This window comes from Camarhynchus parvulus, chromosome 3 (genome assembly GCF_901933205.1).
Source record: "Camarhynchus parvulus chromosome 3, STF_HiC, whole genome shotgun sequence".
Classification (NCBI taxonomy): Eukaryota; Metazoa; Chordata; class Aves; order Passeriformes; family Thraupidae; genus Camarhynchus; species Camarhynchus parvulus.
In genome coordinates this window covers 72213122-72231402 of record NC_044573.1, presented here as the reverse complement: position 1 = coordinate 72231402, position 18281 = coordinate 72213122, and the positions used below count along the sequence as shown (strand labels likewise).

The 18281-nt window shown below is 41.4% G+C and overlaps 1 protein-coding gene across 1 annotated transcript in view; it reads right to left on the bottom strand.

Moving 5' to 3' along the window:
* Positions 1-11802, bottom strand: part of LDAH (lipid droplet associated hydrolase) — a 112497-nt gene extending 100695 nt beyond the window's left edge. The window contains exon 1 of the mRNA XM_030945114.1: positions 11683-11802. The gene's annotated coding sequence lies outside the window, so the exon portion shown is untranslated. The remainder of the gene's footprint in view (positions 1-11682) is intronic.
* Positions 11803-18281: the final 6479 nt, after the last annotated feature.

Genomic DNA, 18281 nt, shown 5'->3' with positions numbered 1-18281 from the left:
GCAGTACCTGAAAGGAAGACTGCACACCAGAGAAGAAATGCTTATTTGAAAAACTGCCTGTCTGAGACAATCCCAAATGGCTTCTTTGTATTAGCTCTATGTAGTGTCTGAGGAATTTTTTTTATTTTATTTATTGTTAAGTTTTAATCTATAATTTTACGGCCTTTGGTAATAAAAATGGACGGAAGAGAAAAACAGGGGAAATATAGTGGATATTCTCCCACAATACTATTCAGACCTGTTTCAAGATGAAATCAATAATAGCCAAAAATACCTCTCGATCTCCTTCCTCCTTCCTAAATGAAGCTTTGAAGAACAGTATTTCTATTACAAGCATCTATTTTTGGCACAAATTGCCTGCATTTCCCCTAGAAATATCATAAGACAGTCTATCAATTTCCAAACAGATTTAACAGGCAGAGGTTTCGAGAGATGAGGCTCCTACTGGCTCTGTCAGCCCACAGAAAGAGCACAGTTTGTGCCACAGCAGCTTCAAGAATGTTGAGCAGACAGAAGGACAAACTTGACTGGTGGGAGTTTCACAAGTTATCATGGAGAAAGGTAACAAGACTCAACAAGATGCATCTACCTAAGAAATTAGACCTTATTACATCCCAAGAGGTATTTTCTTCCTTCTCTTCAACCCCTGCACATAAATTCTCTAACCAAATGCAGGAAAAGTATTACAAGAAATTCAGCTTCTGTCAAGAGCGCTTAATCTAGTGTCAAAATTTCTGTTAGAATATTGAAATATTCGATTCGCAGGGCTTTAGCTCCAGATTAACTCACCCTTAACGTAGGTGTCTACCAGAAAACAAACTCCTGTTACAAGATACAAAGCCTTAGGCACCACTACATGACCTGATTAGGAGAATAATTGTGGGATCAGTTGCTTGGTTGCCACCTCCAGATTAGAAAAATCCTCTCCTGGTTAACAAAGACCATAGTAAAAACATGTGAAGACATGCAGGTGCACCTGCAAACCAACACATGTATTTAGGCGTCTCCTACTGATCCAGAAGCCACCTGCAGCCATTTTTTCAGACAGGAATACTTGGAAACAGAGTTATCTACAAAGGGCCAATTACCTCTGCCATAGGACCAATTCTTTTCATCTTTGGTTCAACTGACTCCAAAGTAAAATGCTGATAGTAAAGCTATGTGAACTTTGCAAGCATCGGGCTAATTATGGTAACATATTTTAACTGCTCCATCCTACACTATTACTTGGACTTGACATTTTATTTCAAAGATAACTTAGAAATAACAAAATTTGATCGACACTTAAAGAGTGTTCAATAAAAGAGTTATCCCAAACTGAGACTAGCACCATGTAATGTAATCAGAGTAAGTAAATGCCTATCTGGCATATAAACCATTCAATCACAAGACAGGACAAACAGGTTGGTGTACCTATTCTGAAGCAAGATGCTGTAGTGAAAGATGCAATGATAACCACAAGGGCAAAGGTAACAGCATAAAGCAATGGTGAAACCAAAATAAAGGAGAAAGGACCACTGCAGCAGATTTGACATAAAAGGTTCCACAAAATCATAAGAGACACCCCCCCAAGGTGTCCATGGCCAAGGCCTCTGTGAGGCCACTCTCTATCCTTTCTGATGAGTTGCAATGACTTTGGAAAAAGCTACTCAGGAGAGTGGTGGAATTCCTGGAAGTGTTAAAAAATGTGTAGATGTGGCCCTTGGGGACATGGTTTAGTGATGAACATTGAAGTGCTGGGTTAACAGTCAGACTCGATGATCTTAGAGCTCTTTTTCAACCTTAACAATTCTATGATTGGAAAACATGTCTGGAAACTGCAAAAAAAGGCAACCACCATGGTTAGAGTGTCCAGGGAGCTCTAGGCCAGTCAACCTCATCTCAGTTCACAGAAAGTTATTACAAAAAAAAAAAAAAAAAAAAAAAAAAACACTTGAAGTTGTACCCAAGAACATGAAACAAGCATTAATGTACCAATGATGTCTTTCAAGAATGAGTATTGGGCAATAATGTCCAATGTGTCCACTGAACACCTGCACACAGGACAGGAGCCACTCTCAGAAGGGTCCTGCAAAATGTCAGGGGGAGGAAGACAAACCAACTGAAACACTGGAGGGCAAGGCTGCTATCCAAATGGACCCTGACAGGCTGGAAAGGTGGGAACTACATGAAAGCCAAGGGCAAACAGAAAGTCCTGCACCAAGAGTTCAGCAACCCAATGCAGCAACACAGCCTGGGGGATCAAAAGCTAGGAGGTGGCTTTCCAAAAAAGACACAAATTATTAGAAAGCTGAAGATGAGCCAGTAATGAGCACCTGTAACCATCAAGCTCGAGTGTATACAAGGCTGCACAAGGAATAGCCTGCAATCTTGGAATGTTTTATCTCCTCCTGCTTGGCTTTGGAAGGACTGCATCTGGAGAACTGTGTCTAGTTTTGGACTCCTCAGACAAGCAAGACATCAATGTACTAGAGAAAGCCAATTAGATGATATGGATGCTGGAGCATGTGATGTATGTCCAAAGGACAAGGAAAAATAGTCAAAAGCTGCAGTGAAGGAAATTCCAGTAACAAAAGTTTCCTCTACATGCACAGTTAGGACTATCAGATAATGCAAGTTGCCCTGAAAGGCAGGACAGTCTCCAACTGGACAATGCTTTCAGCAACCTGACCTGCTTTGACCTTTTTGAGAAAGGCCCTGGACTACATCTTAGGGATAACCTACAAAGTTGGATGCGTCTAAATTCATGAGACTGGACTAGATACACCGTAAAGTGTCAATTTTAAGAATGCTGTTTATCAAAAACCACTGCAGATCAGTGGAGGTCTTGATGGTTAAGAATGAAAAGGTATTTAAAATCATGGCCTTTTTCCAGCAGAAAAGTAAAGAAAGAGCACCCAAGGCACTATAGGCAGATCTGGCTCAGCTGACTCCACAGGAAAAAATCACAGGAGCATGTATTGTGTAAGTTCCTCTGATCACATAAAGGAAGAGATGTTAATTAGAATAAGAGACCAGTCTGCCACAAGCAAACGATGCTAAGCAATGCAACTGCCCTTAATTATAAAATACCTGGCCACAAGAATAAAAGAAAATATGTAAATGTATGTACACTGCCTTATTAAGAATTTGGCACTGTCTCCCACTGCATTCTCTTTTCTAGGCCAAGGAAATGTAGGCTGAATAAACTGACTTGCATAGTTTGAAAAGTAACTGAACAAGCTTAAAAGATAATCAACTACTGTCTGCCAGCTGTCAAGTAATCTTGGGTCAATACTGGCACCGACAAAACTCAGGATTTTCATCAGAAACATACCTCCAACACTGCGCCCAGCCCAGCTCTGTTCAAGCCCCCCACATCAAGAACACAAGGAAACTTGGGAGGGTCAAGTAAATAAATAGGCTAGAGGAAAAGCTTTATGAACTGTGCTTTTCAGTCTCCCATGCTGCAATCAAATAGCAGCCTAGAGCCATTTGAAGAAGACCTGCAAAAGCAGCATAGCCAAACCTTTCTTTGCAATGGAAGATGGTAAAACAAGAGGCAACAGCCACAAGTTGTGTCTTGACACTCCAAGGCATCATAAAAAACTAGTTGCTAACAAGGCAATGGATGATCACTAGCAAGGCAGCGGAACGTTTCTTGGAGGTTTTTAAGACTCAGCTGGACAAAACGTAATTTTGATCTCAACAGAAAGATGGACCAAGTTTTCTCCAGAGTTTTCCACAAATCAACAGTTTACAATAATTATGGCCCTAAAACAGCAGAAAAAAATAAAGCAGGAGATACAATAAGGACCTCAAAGAAGTTTTCTAGTACCATAGTAAATGCAGAGTTTCATGAACACAGTCTATGACAATAACTAAGTATTTAGGTCAGAGAAAAGGAATCTAAACAAGACCAGTCCCCCCAAAATATAGGAAACTAAAGTAGATGTATTCTATTGATTAGCTGCACCAGGTTAGATAAAAAAGAAACCCTGCCCTAATAGGTGATTTTATGTGACTGAATTCAACACTAGGACGTAAAAGAATAACTGGAAAAATAGCAAGATTCCTTCAGCTGCCTTCTGCGCTAAGGCTCTGATAATTTCTACATCATTCCCACAGGAGAATCATCCAGACCTGACGTAAGCTCTTTGATCTGCAGACTGGAATCTACATGCTCATAGCTAGGAACTAGAAAGGGACAGAGCGACCTGGTAAGAAAACTGCAAAGAGCAACAAGGGAAGTGGGGATTTCATGATGTGAGAGATGAGCTATGACATGACACACGATGCCCAGATCTCATCAAAGATTAATCTGGACAAACAACAAACAATGGATGCCAGATTTTCTCAGGGAAAACAATAAACACAGGCCAAAGACTTTGCAAGCTGTTGTGACATCAGTCACAAATCTTGACCAATTCTGTGTAAGAAAAGCAGCAGCAGCCAGTAGCACATAAAAATGAAACATTTCTTCATTGTACTTTCCAGCACAATTCTCTGTCAAAGTCGTATACAAGTCCCTTTCACACTGGCTCTGAATTTGTAAATAAAAACTGTTAGGCATTACTTGTAAAAATGAACAAAGCTCAAAAATTTACACTGCAGACACATCAGTCGAAGCAACATACTTATACAAAATAACACTGTTTTCCTCTAAAACCAGTGAAGTAATTAGGAAGCCTTGTTTCTAGTGATCACTTGATGAGCTAGCAATACAATGCCTTCACTTTGTTTTGTTCCTGTGTCATTCCCCCATGTCACTCCCTCAAGGAGTAAAACTGCTGGGAGAATTTCACTGAAGACTGTATAAAAATATCAGTGACACATGTGGAAATGGGGTACAGGTTACTCATGTTTAGGGTTGTAATGATAAAAAGCTGAAGTGCAAAATGAAAACTGGTATCACTTCTCAAGTCTGAACCTAGTTCAGAGACAACATATGAGGGACTGTGCAAAGACCTAAGATGGGAGGAACTTAGTCTGAAGAACTGGATCTACCTGCAAGACCTTGTAACATGATACTGCCATTAATAATCTTGTAGCAATGACCAAGAAAGTGTGCACAGTCCTGGTGTTAGAGATGCAGGGAAAATAGCTTCTGGGCATCCATTTTGTACCAGACAAGGTGTACATGCCACTGCCAAACATTACAAAAGCAATTATGGAGACAGCTATTCATTCAGCTATTCAAAGCAGGACAGGACTCACAAATCAAAAAATTGTTAGCTTAGAAAGATGCATTTGAGGACTCAAATCAGGAACAGATGCATTTTCCACCAACCTTATTCCAAAAAGGCGCTTTGCTCTGAAATAATTTGAAAGAGTTTTGGAGTTAGGGAATAAGAAATCAGAAAACATTTTCAGATCCTACAATGATATATTGGTCTGGCACAGAATTATTTAACAGATAAATGATCAAAACCCTGGGAAAATGGATTAGGAAGGCCCATCACAACTTTTAACCAATCTTTGTATGTCACTGCAACTTTTAAACTACTACAGAACTCTTGGCCTTGACTTCCTCACCACTCTCAAGAAGGTGAAAAAGCAAATTAAAGACTTCTATGCGGAACAGGCACACTTATGAACCTTTATGAAACCTTTATGAAAGCAGCCATGCCTCTGAAAGCATCCACTGGTGGTCTACAGCACTTAGCAGTCAGCGAGCAGATACGTTTCACTACAGCTCCAGCAACATCGCTCTAAGTTTGATGCCTGGTCTCTTTCTCCTTTGGCAATCACAGACCTTCAGCTTAACAAAGGTCACAAAACCCCAGTTATGCTTGCCCAGTGCTCCAAGAGCAGAGTCCATGTCCTTTGTTACCATCTAGATCAAAGCTCCTCCATTCGCTATCACAGTTTAATATTTGGTTAGAAACACAGAGCACTGGAGTGAGAGAGAGCATGGAGGAAACCCTGAGAAGCTACCCTGGTGTGGCCGAGGGTCCCTGAGGCTTCACACAATACCAGACACCACAAATGTATCCAAAAGTATAAAGACATGACTTCCTAAAAGTGGACTATGTTTTATCAAACACATTTCAGGATACAGAGGAAGAGGTCCTACATATCATGTCTTGCTATTCTATTTGATCACAAGATGGTAACTTTCACTTTTTCAAAAGTGAACTGTTTGTGAACTGTTGAGCTACCAACATGAAAATGACCCCAAACGAGTACAAGTTTTTTGTCTTGATTTGTTTTTTCCTTAAGTAACTTCATAAGGAAAATTAAGGTTGGGAATCCCACAGATTACAAGAAAGTGGTAGCTATTCTCTCAGCAGATTCCCAACTTCCCAGTCAATGCAGGCCTGATGATAAAACTAAGAATGTCCGTGACCTAAAATGAAATGAGCAATAAAGCTGCTGCTTAAAGAAACAAATCTACTCTAGGAAGTAATGATAGTTTCATTTCCATGAAAGCAAATAGGACGGCTTCATTTGGTGTAGTATGAAGCATTTTCCAGAACAGAAAGCGCAATTTTGGGAAACCTTTTAGTCTCAAAGGAAGAAAAAGCTTCTCATTTGTACGCACTACTGAAATTTACCAATGAAATAAAGTAACTTTCAAAGATTGCTTTCCCTCCAAATACTGCATTATAGTACTGGATCCAGAGAAAAAACAGGGCTTTTAAAACTGAAATGTCACAGGGGAATAAACAGAAGGTAGCAGGCATGAATAACATGTAGGTATAATAAATATACTTTATATTCTGAGACTAAACTGCAATGTTAGCAAAAAACCTCAGTCAAATAGAGTATCTCCATGAAAGAACATAAAAAGCTGCTGCTGAAGTACAATGTCTACATGGTAAGAAAGGTTTCCAGGAAAAAAACAAAACTATGCCAGGTCTCTTCTGACCAACAAATTTCAAAGACAGCAGACTCATGTCAAGAGTATCTTGTAAATAAACTTTCCCAGAAAGTCAGAAGGAATAAATCACTTTGGAATGGATAGCATGAAAAAATTGTCACAAATATAGTAAAGTTTGCAAAGTATGCAACTTGTTTATTAGAATTATATTGAACATCAGTATTTTGGGAGGCAGCGGGCAAAACTGAAATGCAACACCACGATTACAGACTGGGTTAAAACTTGCCTGAAGTTAGAGGTGGGAATGTTATACTTCATGAACAAGAACCCATCATGCTTATGTTTGGATACAGAAGAAACATCCCTGGCCTCTAAACTTCAACGCAAATCACCACACGAACCAAAGCATGCTCAAAAGTGAACAGTAATGTGAATTATGGGGAAGAAGACATGGCCTTTTACAGGATATTGCTTCAAAGGAGAGAGAGAAATATCAAAATATGCTGCAAAAAAAAAATTTAAAAAAGAGTGAAGGAACAGGTTATCAAGGACACATGGACAAGAAGAAACTGAAGATAGCATTGAGAGAGAGGAAATATATACATGCAAATAAGCCTGCTTATGGTCTAAGAGTTTGGGAAAAAAATACTTGCTCACTAAACAAAGATGATGCTTCTTCACCATGTGGTTCCTACTATCCCTAGGGAAAATGAGAACTTTTCAAATGAAAAAAAACCACCAAAAAACTATTTGGCTCTTCAACCATATGTTCTATACTCATATTTTTTCTCCTACATCAAAAGAACTACAAGTCCCACATTTCTGTTGGACAGATGTTTAAGTAATACAGGTAATCTGCCCAACATTCAATGGAACATAAAAATGCAAGAATTTAAAGTAACAGCAACCTACATATTCACTGAAACCACAGCTCCCAGAAGTTAAGCATTTGAAGAAACATCCATCCTTCAGCAGCAATAATAACAGGCAAAAGCAGAAAAAAGCAAATCTCTTTCCCCTTATGTTTGGTAACTCCTTCTCCACCTACTATCAGATTAAGATTCACCACTTCATGGAGAGCACTACTCTTTCTTTTGTCTTGTCAAGTAATGCAAAGTTCAAAGAGCATAAGCAGATATCAAATTTAAAAAAAAAAAAGTCTGCAAGACAATTAGCATCACACCGCTGATTGATCTGGCTTCCTCCATCCTTTCCTATGCTGTTCAGCATAAATCTTCCCACAGAACTATCCCTTATCTCTTTGTTTCTTCCATATTTCCATGTTAGTTATTCTCCTTTAACCAAAAATATACTCCAAATTCTAAACACTTTTTTCTTCTCATTTTATTATTTCAACTTGTGTATGTTCTTACATCAACTGTTTATCCCACCTTCAGCTTAGCTCTCTAGCTGCTGCTGGTTTTCTTGCTTTCTAATGAGGACAAAAAAGAATTAGTCAAAATCCCATCGACTCACAGTAGACCAAGTTACTAGTCACAGCTTCATTCTCAGTAACCTCTCAACCTGTGCTTGCTGCTTACCACCTCCTCACGTTTCCTGCAGCAGCTGTACAGTCTGATACTCATCCACTCACCCAAACAAGTTAGGAAGGCACTGCAAGCAGAGACATGAAAGCAAACTGTACAGAGCCCTGTGCAAAGGACACAGAAGTCAACCTGGAGAAGCAATGATCAGAAGACATGAATAACAGCAGCATTAGATCCCTTTCCGAGTCATTACAGCAATGTAATTGTCTGTACTACTGATGTGAGGCCTGGAGTCTGAGTCCTTCCCAGTAAGAAGCAGTGGCCCTGCTCATTAGGAGGGCAGGACAGAGAACTGAACAGCCAGGCTGGACACAGTGGCGCAGGAACCAGAAGGTTTCTCCAGAACCAGTGCTGCAGGAAGGCCTACACATCCCAGAGCTCTGACATACAGACCTACAATTCTAGTCACAAGAGGATCCAAAGACAATTCACCATGCTGGGAAAACTGCAGCTTGCTCCTCACCACACCAGTAACCCCTGACATTACTCCATTACACCATTTTGTATAAGAGTCCAGTTCCTCCCATCAAGATAACTCTGCTACATCCTGATAACTCATGACTTTGAACAAATACATACAAGAACAAAGCCTGTGCTCATCACAGCTTCAAATAAAAATCTAGTTATCAGCTGATACTCATTCCAAATTTCAGACTCTGCGAAAAGTCTGTATCACAAGTGCTTTGTTGTTTTTTTAAATTAAGATTTGAATAAATAATTGGTCTAAACAAAAGACAACGGGAACAGAATCTAAACAGAAGCTAGAGATGAGATGGAAAAAGGAAAGAACCAAGTGAACAGCATGGTAGCAGCAGGAGGAAGCAAAAATACTGAAGAAAGAAACAAGGATAATGATGAAAGAAACCTTGCCAAACCTGAAGTTTTAGCATCACTGGTTAGACATTGTTCTAGCACATCAGGATTACCTAACATATGGTAACAAGGTGCTGTCACACTAGATAAGGTGGTTGTGCAACCCCAGCGAGCTAAACAAGCAGTTCTCATTCATTTCACCAGTGACTATGTACTCAGGCTTGTATTCAGTGTGAAAACTGCCATTTGTTTCACACTTAATCGTTCTTTAAGCTCAGACATTTTGTATTACATGCCTTTTTTTCCTATTATGAATATTTTTTTACCAGAATAATTTACTTCCCCCAGTATAAGTTGTTTACAAGCCTCACAAGACATCTAAATGTCATCATTCAACATGTAAACTGGAATCCAATGTTGTCAAACATTTCAGTGTCAACACAGCAGTTTGTCAGTTGCAGAAAAAACACAGTCCCATTGCTATTAAGAGCATGCCTGAATTAAGTAAGGGAAAACTACCTGTCCTTCATATCCTGCAAACATGTTTTCTGTACAAATGCATACGTAGCATGCTCTAAAGGTGAAACCTTGAAATTCTGGTTCTAATACTCAATAAAAATAAGCTAGACATCATCCAAAATTGGGACCACCCCTTTTTCCAGACAAGGTGCCCTCATTACAACAAACCACAAGAACAGGAAAATAAAGTTTCATTTAAAAGAAATCAAAGCTATCAACTAAAAACAAACAAAAAACAGCCCTGAAAAGAGTACAGTTAGGAAGCTGTAGGGTAAATTTTGCCAAATTTACTTACAAGTTCTTTGGCTTGGCCAGTCATATTGGAAATTTTGTGTTACCATTACACATACACAATTTATTGTAATTGTCCTTGTGAATCAAATGAAATAGATAATGCTATGTAGAAGTAGCAGAAAGTGTGTCAAAAACTAACAGATGTTAGTGAGTTAGTGGATTTCTGACCCACAGAACTACTTGAGGCTGGATGTTTGGAAAACCAGAGCTACCTATGAGTCAAAGGCAAGGATGCATTGATGGAGAAATCCACAGTGGCTCTTCAAGACCTCAGCACATCTATTCCAGAAAGTTCCTGGACTGCACCTTATTGCAAGTTGAGTGGATACTCGAGTGGAACTACATAAAGAAGAACCATACATGCTTGCCTGTTTCACAGGCACTGGCTTAGTGTACGGTCCAAGATTCATAAAAAACCACTGACTTTGACTGCTTTGATATAAACCTTGTAGTAATTCCATGATGGAAGGTATAAAGTCTTAGTGTCGTCGCTTACCCAGGTCTGTAAAGGTGTGACAACTTCCCTCATTGGCATCATAAGCAAGTGTCACAAGAAAATAGGAAGCTGCAGTAATCACAATTAGTAACTGAAGGCTTCTAGTCTCTGAGACACACAGAATACAGATTCATATCCAGATTCTGACACAGGCCCATGCGGATGGACTCTCAGGCCTTAACTGGGCATCATAAGGTCCCAGAGGGCCAGGAGTATAAAACACCTAAAAAAATAAGAGTCTGCATCACTCAAGTCATTCAGGCTTTATTATTATAGTTAAGTCTCAAGAAAATAAGCTGTTTCTTAATTGCTTTTTGCAATGCAACAAAAAACTTACCACTAAGAAAGCTCTCAACAACTGTCATGCCTCAAATAGCCCTTCATCATTATCCTAATTTCTTTCACTGCACATTTCCATTCCAGCATTTACTTGTTTCCTGAACGTGCTGCTCACCCTGTCTGGCACAGGCACCTCTTCTCTTGTGTAGTAAATACAGGCGTGAAGGTGGGTGCTGACAGTGATGATGCCCCAGAACCAGCAGTGATAGCAAACCTGACAGACAGCAGGTTCCCGAAAGAGGGTGTGAGCCCGCAGGATGCCCTGCTTTTCCAAACCAGTACCTCCTCTACTAAAATACACCTCTTTCCGTTTAAAAAAAAATCTCATCTCACTTCTAGCTTTTAAGAATTTATTATCTTATTTTCCTCTTTTCCTATTTATAGGCCCTTCAGGTCACAGATTTTTCCCTCGTTTCTTGTTTTATAACATGCCACCAAGATAACAAGCATCACTCAGCTCCAAGAGATGCTTCACAGGAACAAGCGCTAACACACAGATAAAACACCACGAATAGCATCACCTCAGTTATTTTCTGGAAAAGGAGACATCACTCAGGACTCGTTTCATGAAGTCTCCTCCACGACAAAACAAATCAAGGGAGCACGCACGAAGCGCTTCTTTAGGTATGGGATGTGTCAGTCCATCCTCAGGCGCACGCTTAGAGATTACCAGCGTTATTCGCTGCAACGGGTCCGTAACAGAGATGACACCCGACACAGCCGGGCTGGCGGCACCTCCCAGCTGGGCGAGGCTGCGGGTCAGCCCCGCACGGCGCCGGGGAGTGACGGCCGCGGGCTCGGGGCGGCTCCCGGACCCGGCATAGGGACAGGGGAGGCAGGGGAGGGCAGGGCAGGGCCGCTACGGCACTTACCTTCCCCGTTGGCAGGCTCCCCGGCTCCCGGCACGGCGGCGGCCGGCGCAGTCTCTGCCGACACCGGGCGGAAGCAGCCGGCGAGGAGGGGCCGGGCCGCTCCTTCCGCCGGGGCCGCGGGGCGCGCTGAGGGCGGGCCCGACCCGCCCCCGCCGCCAGCCGCCCGCGCCGTGAGGGCGGCGGCTGCGAACCCCCTGAGGGAGGGGACCGGCCTTACTACCCAGCCTTTCCTAGCCAGCCCTTCCTAGCCAGTCTTGCTCACCCGGCCTCAGGCGCCCGCCACCCGCTTGGGAATGGCAGGAGCAAGAGAGGAGGGAGGTCATCCCGGGACGCGCATCTCGGGGGTTTCCTCCTGCCTGTCATTCACTCTTTCTCACAGGTCACGGTTTCTTTGGGAATTCTGGCAAAGGATAAAATGAATAGGTAGTTTTGAAAGAGCAAAATGAGCCGAGGGTGCCTAAAAAATGGCAGAGAAGGGGGTAGCGAAGTGCAGGCTTATCCTTCAGTACGTTTGAAGGCTGGAATTGTAGAATCACCAAGGCTGAATAATCCAGTCCAACCATCAGCCCTCTGCTGCTGCAACCCCAAAACCACTAATCCACATCAACCTGGCACCAGATCCAGACACCTCCTAAACACCCCAACGGTGGTGACTCCAGCACCTCCCTGGGTAGCCTAATCCAATGCCTGACCACTCTTAACAGTGAATTTTTTTTTTCCTAGTATCTAATCTGGATCTCCCCAGTCTGTTTAAGGCCGTTTCCTCTGGTCCCCTCACTGTAGGCATGGCAGAAGGGGCCACCCCCTTCCTCACTATCGCCTTCTGTCAGGTGGTTTTAGAGAGCAAACAGGTCCCTGAACTCCCTCAGCTGTTCCTCATAATACCTCATAATGTTTTCTGGACCTTTAATAAGCCTTGTTGCTCTTTGCTGAAAATGCTCCAGCACATCAATGACCTTTTTAAAATCAGGGGCCCAAAACTGAGCACGCTATTGGAGGTGCAGCCTCACCAGAGCCTAGTCTGGCTGGAAACATTGTTCTTGATATGGGCCAAGATGCCATTGGCCTTCTTGGCCACCTGGGCATGTTCCTGGCTCATATTGAGCCGGCTGTCATCCAGCATCCCCAAGTGAGGAAACTGGACCAGAGCACCTGGACTGTTGCAAAACACTACAGTGCACACATTCCTCCCCACTTAATTTTTTTTTTATGGTGTTTTGAGGATCAGCTTGCAAAGGAACACCAGGCAACTAGCAAGAGAACAGAAGGACATAGTCTTAAGTTGCACCAGGGGAAGTTTAGGTTGGACATTGGGAAGAAATTCTTCACAGAAAGATTGATTAGACATCAGAGTGAGCTGCCCAGGCAGGTGGTGGAGTTACCATCCCTGGAGGTGTTAAGGAAAGGCTGGGCATGACACTCTGTGCCATGGCCAAGTTGACAGGCTGCTGTTAGGTCATACGCTGGACTCAATGATCTCAGAGGTCTTTTCCAACATAATTGATTCTGTGATTCTGTGAAGATAATAAAAGTAGCAGTATTTTTTTTCCCTAAGCACCAGGAACTTGACACAGAGTCTTCATGCCTGCTGGGTAAGGTATGAAAGGAGCGCAGAGAAAATGTAATGAATAAACTAAACCCCATGCGTATCAGAGAGGAGCTCAGGGAGGTTTTCATGCTAAAATGCTGCTTTTTGGGTAGAAGTGTTGGAAGAGATGTTTCCAGTAGAAGCCAGGGAAGCAGGTAAATTGAATAGTAGAAAATTGGCAAGATTGGATGGTGTTTATTCAGGAATTACACAGGGATTTGCGCATGAAGCAGCTGGACTATGTAATCTCATGCTACAGGAGGTGCTGGAGGACTGGGACGTACTGCCTCTAGCCAAAACCTATGGTTGGTATGCATGTTGATCAAATCAGTGGGAAGAATAACAAACAGAAGTGGAAGTGAAATAGGAATAGATATGGTACCCTTGAGAACCATCAGCTTTATTTTCTGTGGAGGGACATGGTGCCTCAGAAATCTGTGGGACTCTTTGGAGAAGCCAAGTGACCTCATTTGCCAAGGCAAACCAGGCCAGTGAACACAGAATCATAGAATCATAGAATATCCTGAGTTGGAAGGGACACATCTGTATCATCATGTCCAATTCCTGGCTCTGGACAGGACATTCCAAGAATCCCACCATGTGCCTGAGAGCATTGTCCAAATGCTTCTTGAACTCTGTCAGGCTTGGTGCTGTGAGTACTGCCCTGGGGAGCCTGTTCCAGTGCCCAGCCACCCTCTGGGGAAATAACCTTTTCCTAACATCCAACCTAAACCTCCCATGACTCAGCTTCCTGCCATTCCCTTGGGTTCTGTCACTGGTCACAAGAGAAAGAAAGATTTGGTGCCTGCCCCTTGGCTTCCCTTTGTGATGATGAAGACTGCAATGAGGTCTCCCCTCAGTCTCTTCTCCAGGCTGAACAAGCCCAGTGACCTCAATTGCTCTCATATGGCTTTCCCTCTAGATCTTCACCATATCTGTATCTCTCCTTTGGACACTTTCTAATACCTTTATGTCTTTTTTATGTTGTGTTATCCAAAACTGCCCACAGGACTCAAGGTGAGGCCATACCAGTGCAGAGCAGAGCCGGACAATCACCTCCCTTGACTGGCTGGCAAAACTTGTGGTGCAGCAGGCATGGTTGGCCCTCCTGGTTTGGTCAAGAATTTTCATTAAAGGTTTTTAGAAGATTCAGGAGTCGTGTCTTATTGAGCTACTCAAGCTTTGAGCCCCTCAGGATTTGACTCGAACGGCAATTTGTTTTAGTTGTTAATCAGTAGCTATAATGAGACAGTTATGATTAGTCAATTGCATTGTGAACGTTGCATGCTTGACTAATCAGTTGTTTTAAGGAAAAGGGTAGACAATCCCAAGATGAAGGAGCTGTCTGGATGACAGCCACCAGGAGCAAAATCAGCAGAACTGAGCAGTAACTGAGGGAGACGTAAGTCCAGCAGTAGGAAATCATGAGAATCAGCTTGTTGACCACTTACTCTAAATAGACTCCCAACTCAAATGGCGTTTGAGTGGACATGTGGACTAATTATCATGAAAAACAAGAGTTATAACTAGCATATAAGGGGTGTGAGTGTTAATTATAAAAAACTGTGTAATGCTGATGGCATTGTTGGCTAAAACATATAAATAGTGTAAAGTTTTGATGACTGGGGAGCCAGCCTTTTGTGTCTTACAAGCTCCTGACTTTGCACAAACTCGAGACAAAAATTGGAATACTCCACCTCAGTGTGAGAATTGTTGGTGTGCACTGGTGAGCAAGCTCAATGAGATAAAGATTACAACCTTCAGATGGGTAGATACTTGTAGAAAGATAGGGTAGAAAAGAAAGGTTAGAAATTGATTATCATCTTATTCAATGGATTGTGTAACAGGTAGGACTTAAAAGGAGTTTGTCTGAAGGTCAGTACTGTTCAACACAGGTATAAATAATCGGGAAAAAGGGGCAGACAGTGGAGTAGTAAAATCTGTTGTTCACACTGAGTTATTTAGATATAAGAAAAATTGTCAAGTTGCAGAAGGACTTCTTGATTCCTACTGGACAATAAAATGATGGACATGTTGACATATGAGATAAAGCTGAGTGTCTAGATGCACTATAAAGCCTTGTGCTTCCACAATCAGGTAATATTTAGCAGCCATTGGGAAGTGAATGTCATGATTCTTACTCTGTGTGATGGTGACATGCTCTTTGCTTGGACAGGGACTGCAGTTCCTATCTCTCAGAAGGGGTACAGTAACTCTACAAAAGATATGGAAAATGTGACAAAATTTTTCACAGATCTGAAATTCCCCCACATAGTAAATAGAAAGTAAAATGGAAATTGGAAGACAAGCTAATGAGAAAAGTAGCTTGGGAAAATAATGGCAATGGTTTGTAAAACCAAGTTGAATGGACAGTGATTCCTCGTTGTAATTTCTAATGCAAAACCTTTGGAAAACAAATTAGACTAATAGCCAGCAGTCTCAAAACAAAAAGTATTTTAAGTAGTCTTAAACTTCATTGGAAATGTCACAGATTCCTAAAATTTCACTGGAATTTGCAAAAAGATAAGGCAGACTTATGGAAAGAAAATCTATCAGGGACTGTTAAACGTGAGAATACTCTGTAAAGGCTCAGGTAGCCCTGAGAACTGTCACTCTGCCAGAGTTTGCACCAGGGAAGTAGCCTGATGTACTTGCCCTTTCCTTGGCACAACTGTTGGAGGCTGTCAAAGACAGAATGGACTTCTGGCCTGATCTTATACAGTTTTCATGTTCCTATTTGCAACTAACATCACTTTTTTTCTGAGATTCACATCAAATCCTTCAGGTCATTTCTTATTCCAGAACTCAGTTTGTCTAATGTGCAAATATATAAAAGAACCACTGAGGTGCTTGATGTATTGTTGATCAGAGTACATTTTATTAAACTGTTTATAAAATTGGTTTGTCAGCAGCAGGTTAGCTCATGTGTGGTACTAAAATCATGAATGCATGTATTTCTTTTGATGTGAGCAAGAGTTGGTAAGTTACTGTAGTGAAGTCACAAACAGTTCTTTCACTTTGTAGAAGAGGCACTTTGCCCTGGTGAGTGAGCAAAGGGAAACTTTAGGTAGGAAAATGTCATTATTCCACATCTCCTTGGAAAAAAATGAACTTGACGTAGTGTTGATTTTCTCATTGTGCCCAATAGTGTGAGTACATGCAGACCTTGTGCCTTTGAGTTATGTTCATATCATAAATGGCAGCAGTAACATTTTTGTAGGTATTCCTGTATTATAAGACTAAAAAATACAACTGGAAGGCTTTGGAATCAGAAGTTTGAAGGTTGTATATACTATCTATTTTATATACATATATATATATATATATATATGTATATAATATTGGTTTCAGGTGCTTTTTTTTTAAATATATAAAGTCATGGTACAGCAAACACAAAACTTTGAGCATGTGAATGATCTAACATAGAACAATGGTCCCAGAGTTTCTGGACATGCATAGGCTTGCTTAAACAAACAGTATCCTGGAAAACAGTGATCTTAAAGTGGCTCACATGCATAAAAAATTTTGGTAGATCAGGGTGGAATACAATAAATACATTTAAGGGCTTGTTTAATTCAGGCATAGGGAAAAATAAAATCTATGTTATGAATGCACGGGGTAGCAGTTTATACAGTCAGATTTTCATGAGTATTTGGCATTACTTCCCTTATGTTTTTACTGGTACATGAAACAGGACCAGTGAGTGTCCTTTAGTGCTGAACCACTGGTTGTTCAGATTGGTCCAGCATTGCCTTGTTCTGGGCCTGTGAACACTCTGATGAACAGTCCTGGGTGCATTCAACGGCATGGACTTGCACCAGAAGCCATGTTAAGTAGTCAGGATGAAAAAGCCTCCACCAAACATGATGATTTTCACCTCATGTGGTCTTCCAGAGCTGTCTTAGCAGCCTTTGCATTCTCACCCAGCCCATACCATCACACTGCATCCAGCCCACATTTTGTGAAAATGGAGAAGTCATCCTGGAGGGCTGCAGTACAGTCTTTGTATTTTTCAGGCACTTATGAATGAAAAAACCGCTACACAATATAGCAGCTTTGTCTAATGGCCACAGTGGTACCACCTAGCTCCAAAAAAGAACTGAGCCAAGTACTAACAAGTGCAGATGTGGCCAGGCTGCATGCCTTGGATGGTTAAGGGTCCGTGGTGCTACTTCATTTTACTGCAGGGGCGTGGCTTCTGACTCATGGCCCTAGCAGGAACATTTTATATAGCCAGGTACCAGGAAGGCCTTGAGGAATATTGGTGCTGAAACAAATAAGCCTGGAATATTTTTGCTGGCATCAAATGAGAGGCACAATGGCATTCAAGCAGGTTGGAGAAGTTAGTTGGTAGTATCTCTATGCACCAAATAAATCTGCAGGAGTTAGGTTCTTCTGGCCAGAGCCCTGGAGGCCATCTGCTGCAGACTTGTTTAGTAATATAAATAACACAATAATTGCTATGACCTATATATTTAAAGCTATTTCATAGTTCAGTTTAAAATGATTAATCCAAAGAAAGCACAAATAATGTCCAATCAAAATAGAAAATGCCCTTTACATGTCAACAGTTACAGGATAGCAAATCCTGTCGAGGAACAGATGGAAGTGTGTTAGTGTTGCCCCACAGATGAGTGGAAATAAGTTTTAAGGCAGCAGAGACAGAAAAAAGTGCATGTATGTGGAAAATAACATACCAAAATCGCTGAAACTGCATAAGCACATGAAAAAAAGTCGCTGGTAAAACTTCCTGAAGAGACATTTGGTTCTTGAAAGTACCCACTAGTGTAAAATGTGTTTGTAGCTAGCTGTTAATGCAGCTGTGTGTACTGGAACAACTCACACAGCAACTGCCTCGTATTTAATAGCTGCAAACTGTAAATGAAATAAAACATTGAATTTCAAGAAAATAAATTCCATTTATAAGTATGTTTGAGAGCTAGTTGAATAATTTGTGGTTTCTTTTTTCTCTTGCCTTCTCCTGTTGCTATCTAAAACTGACCATGAGAAC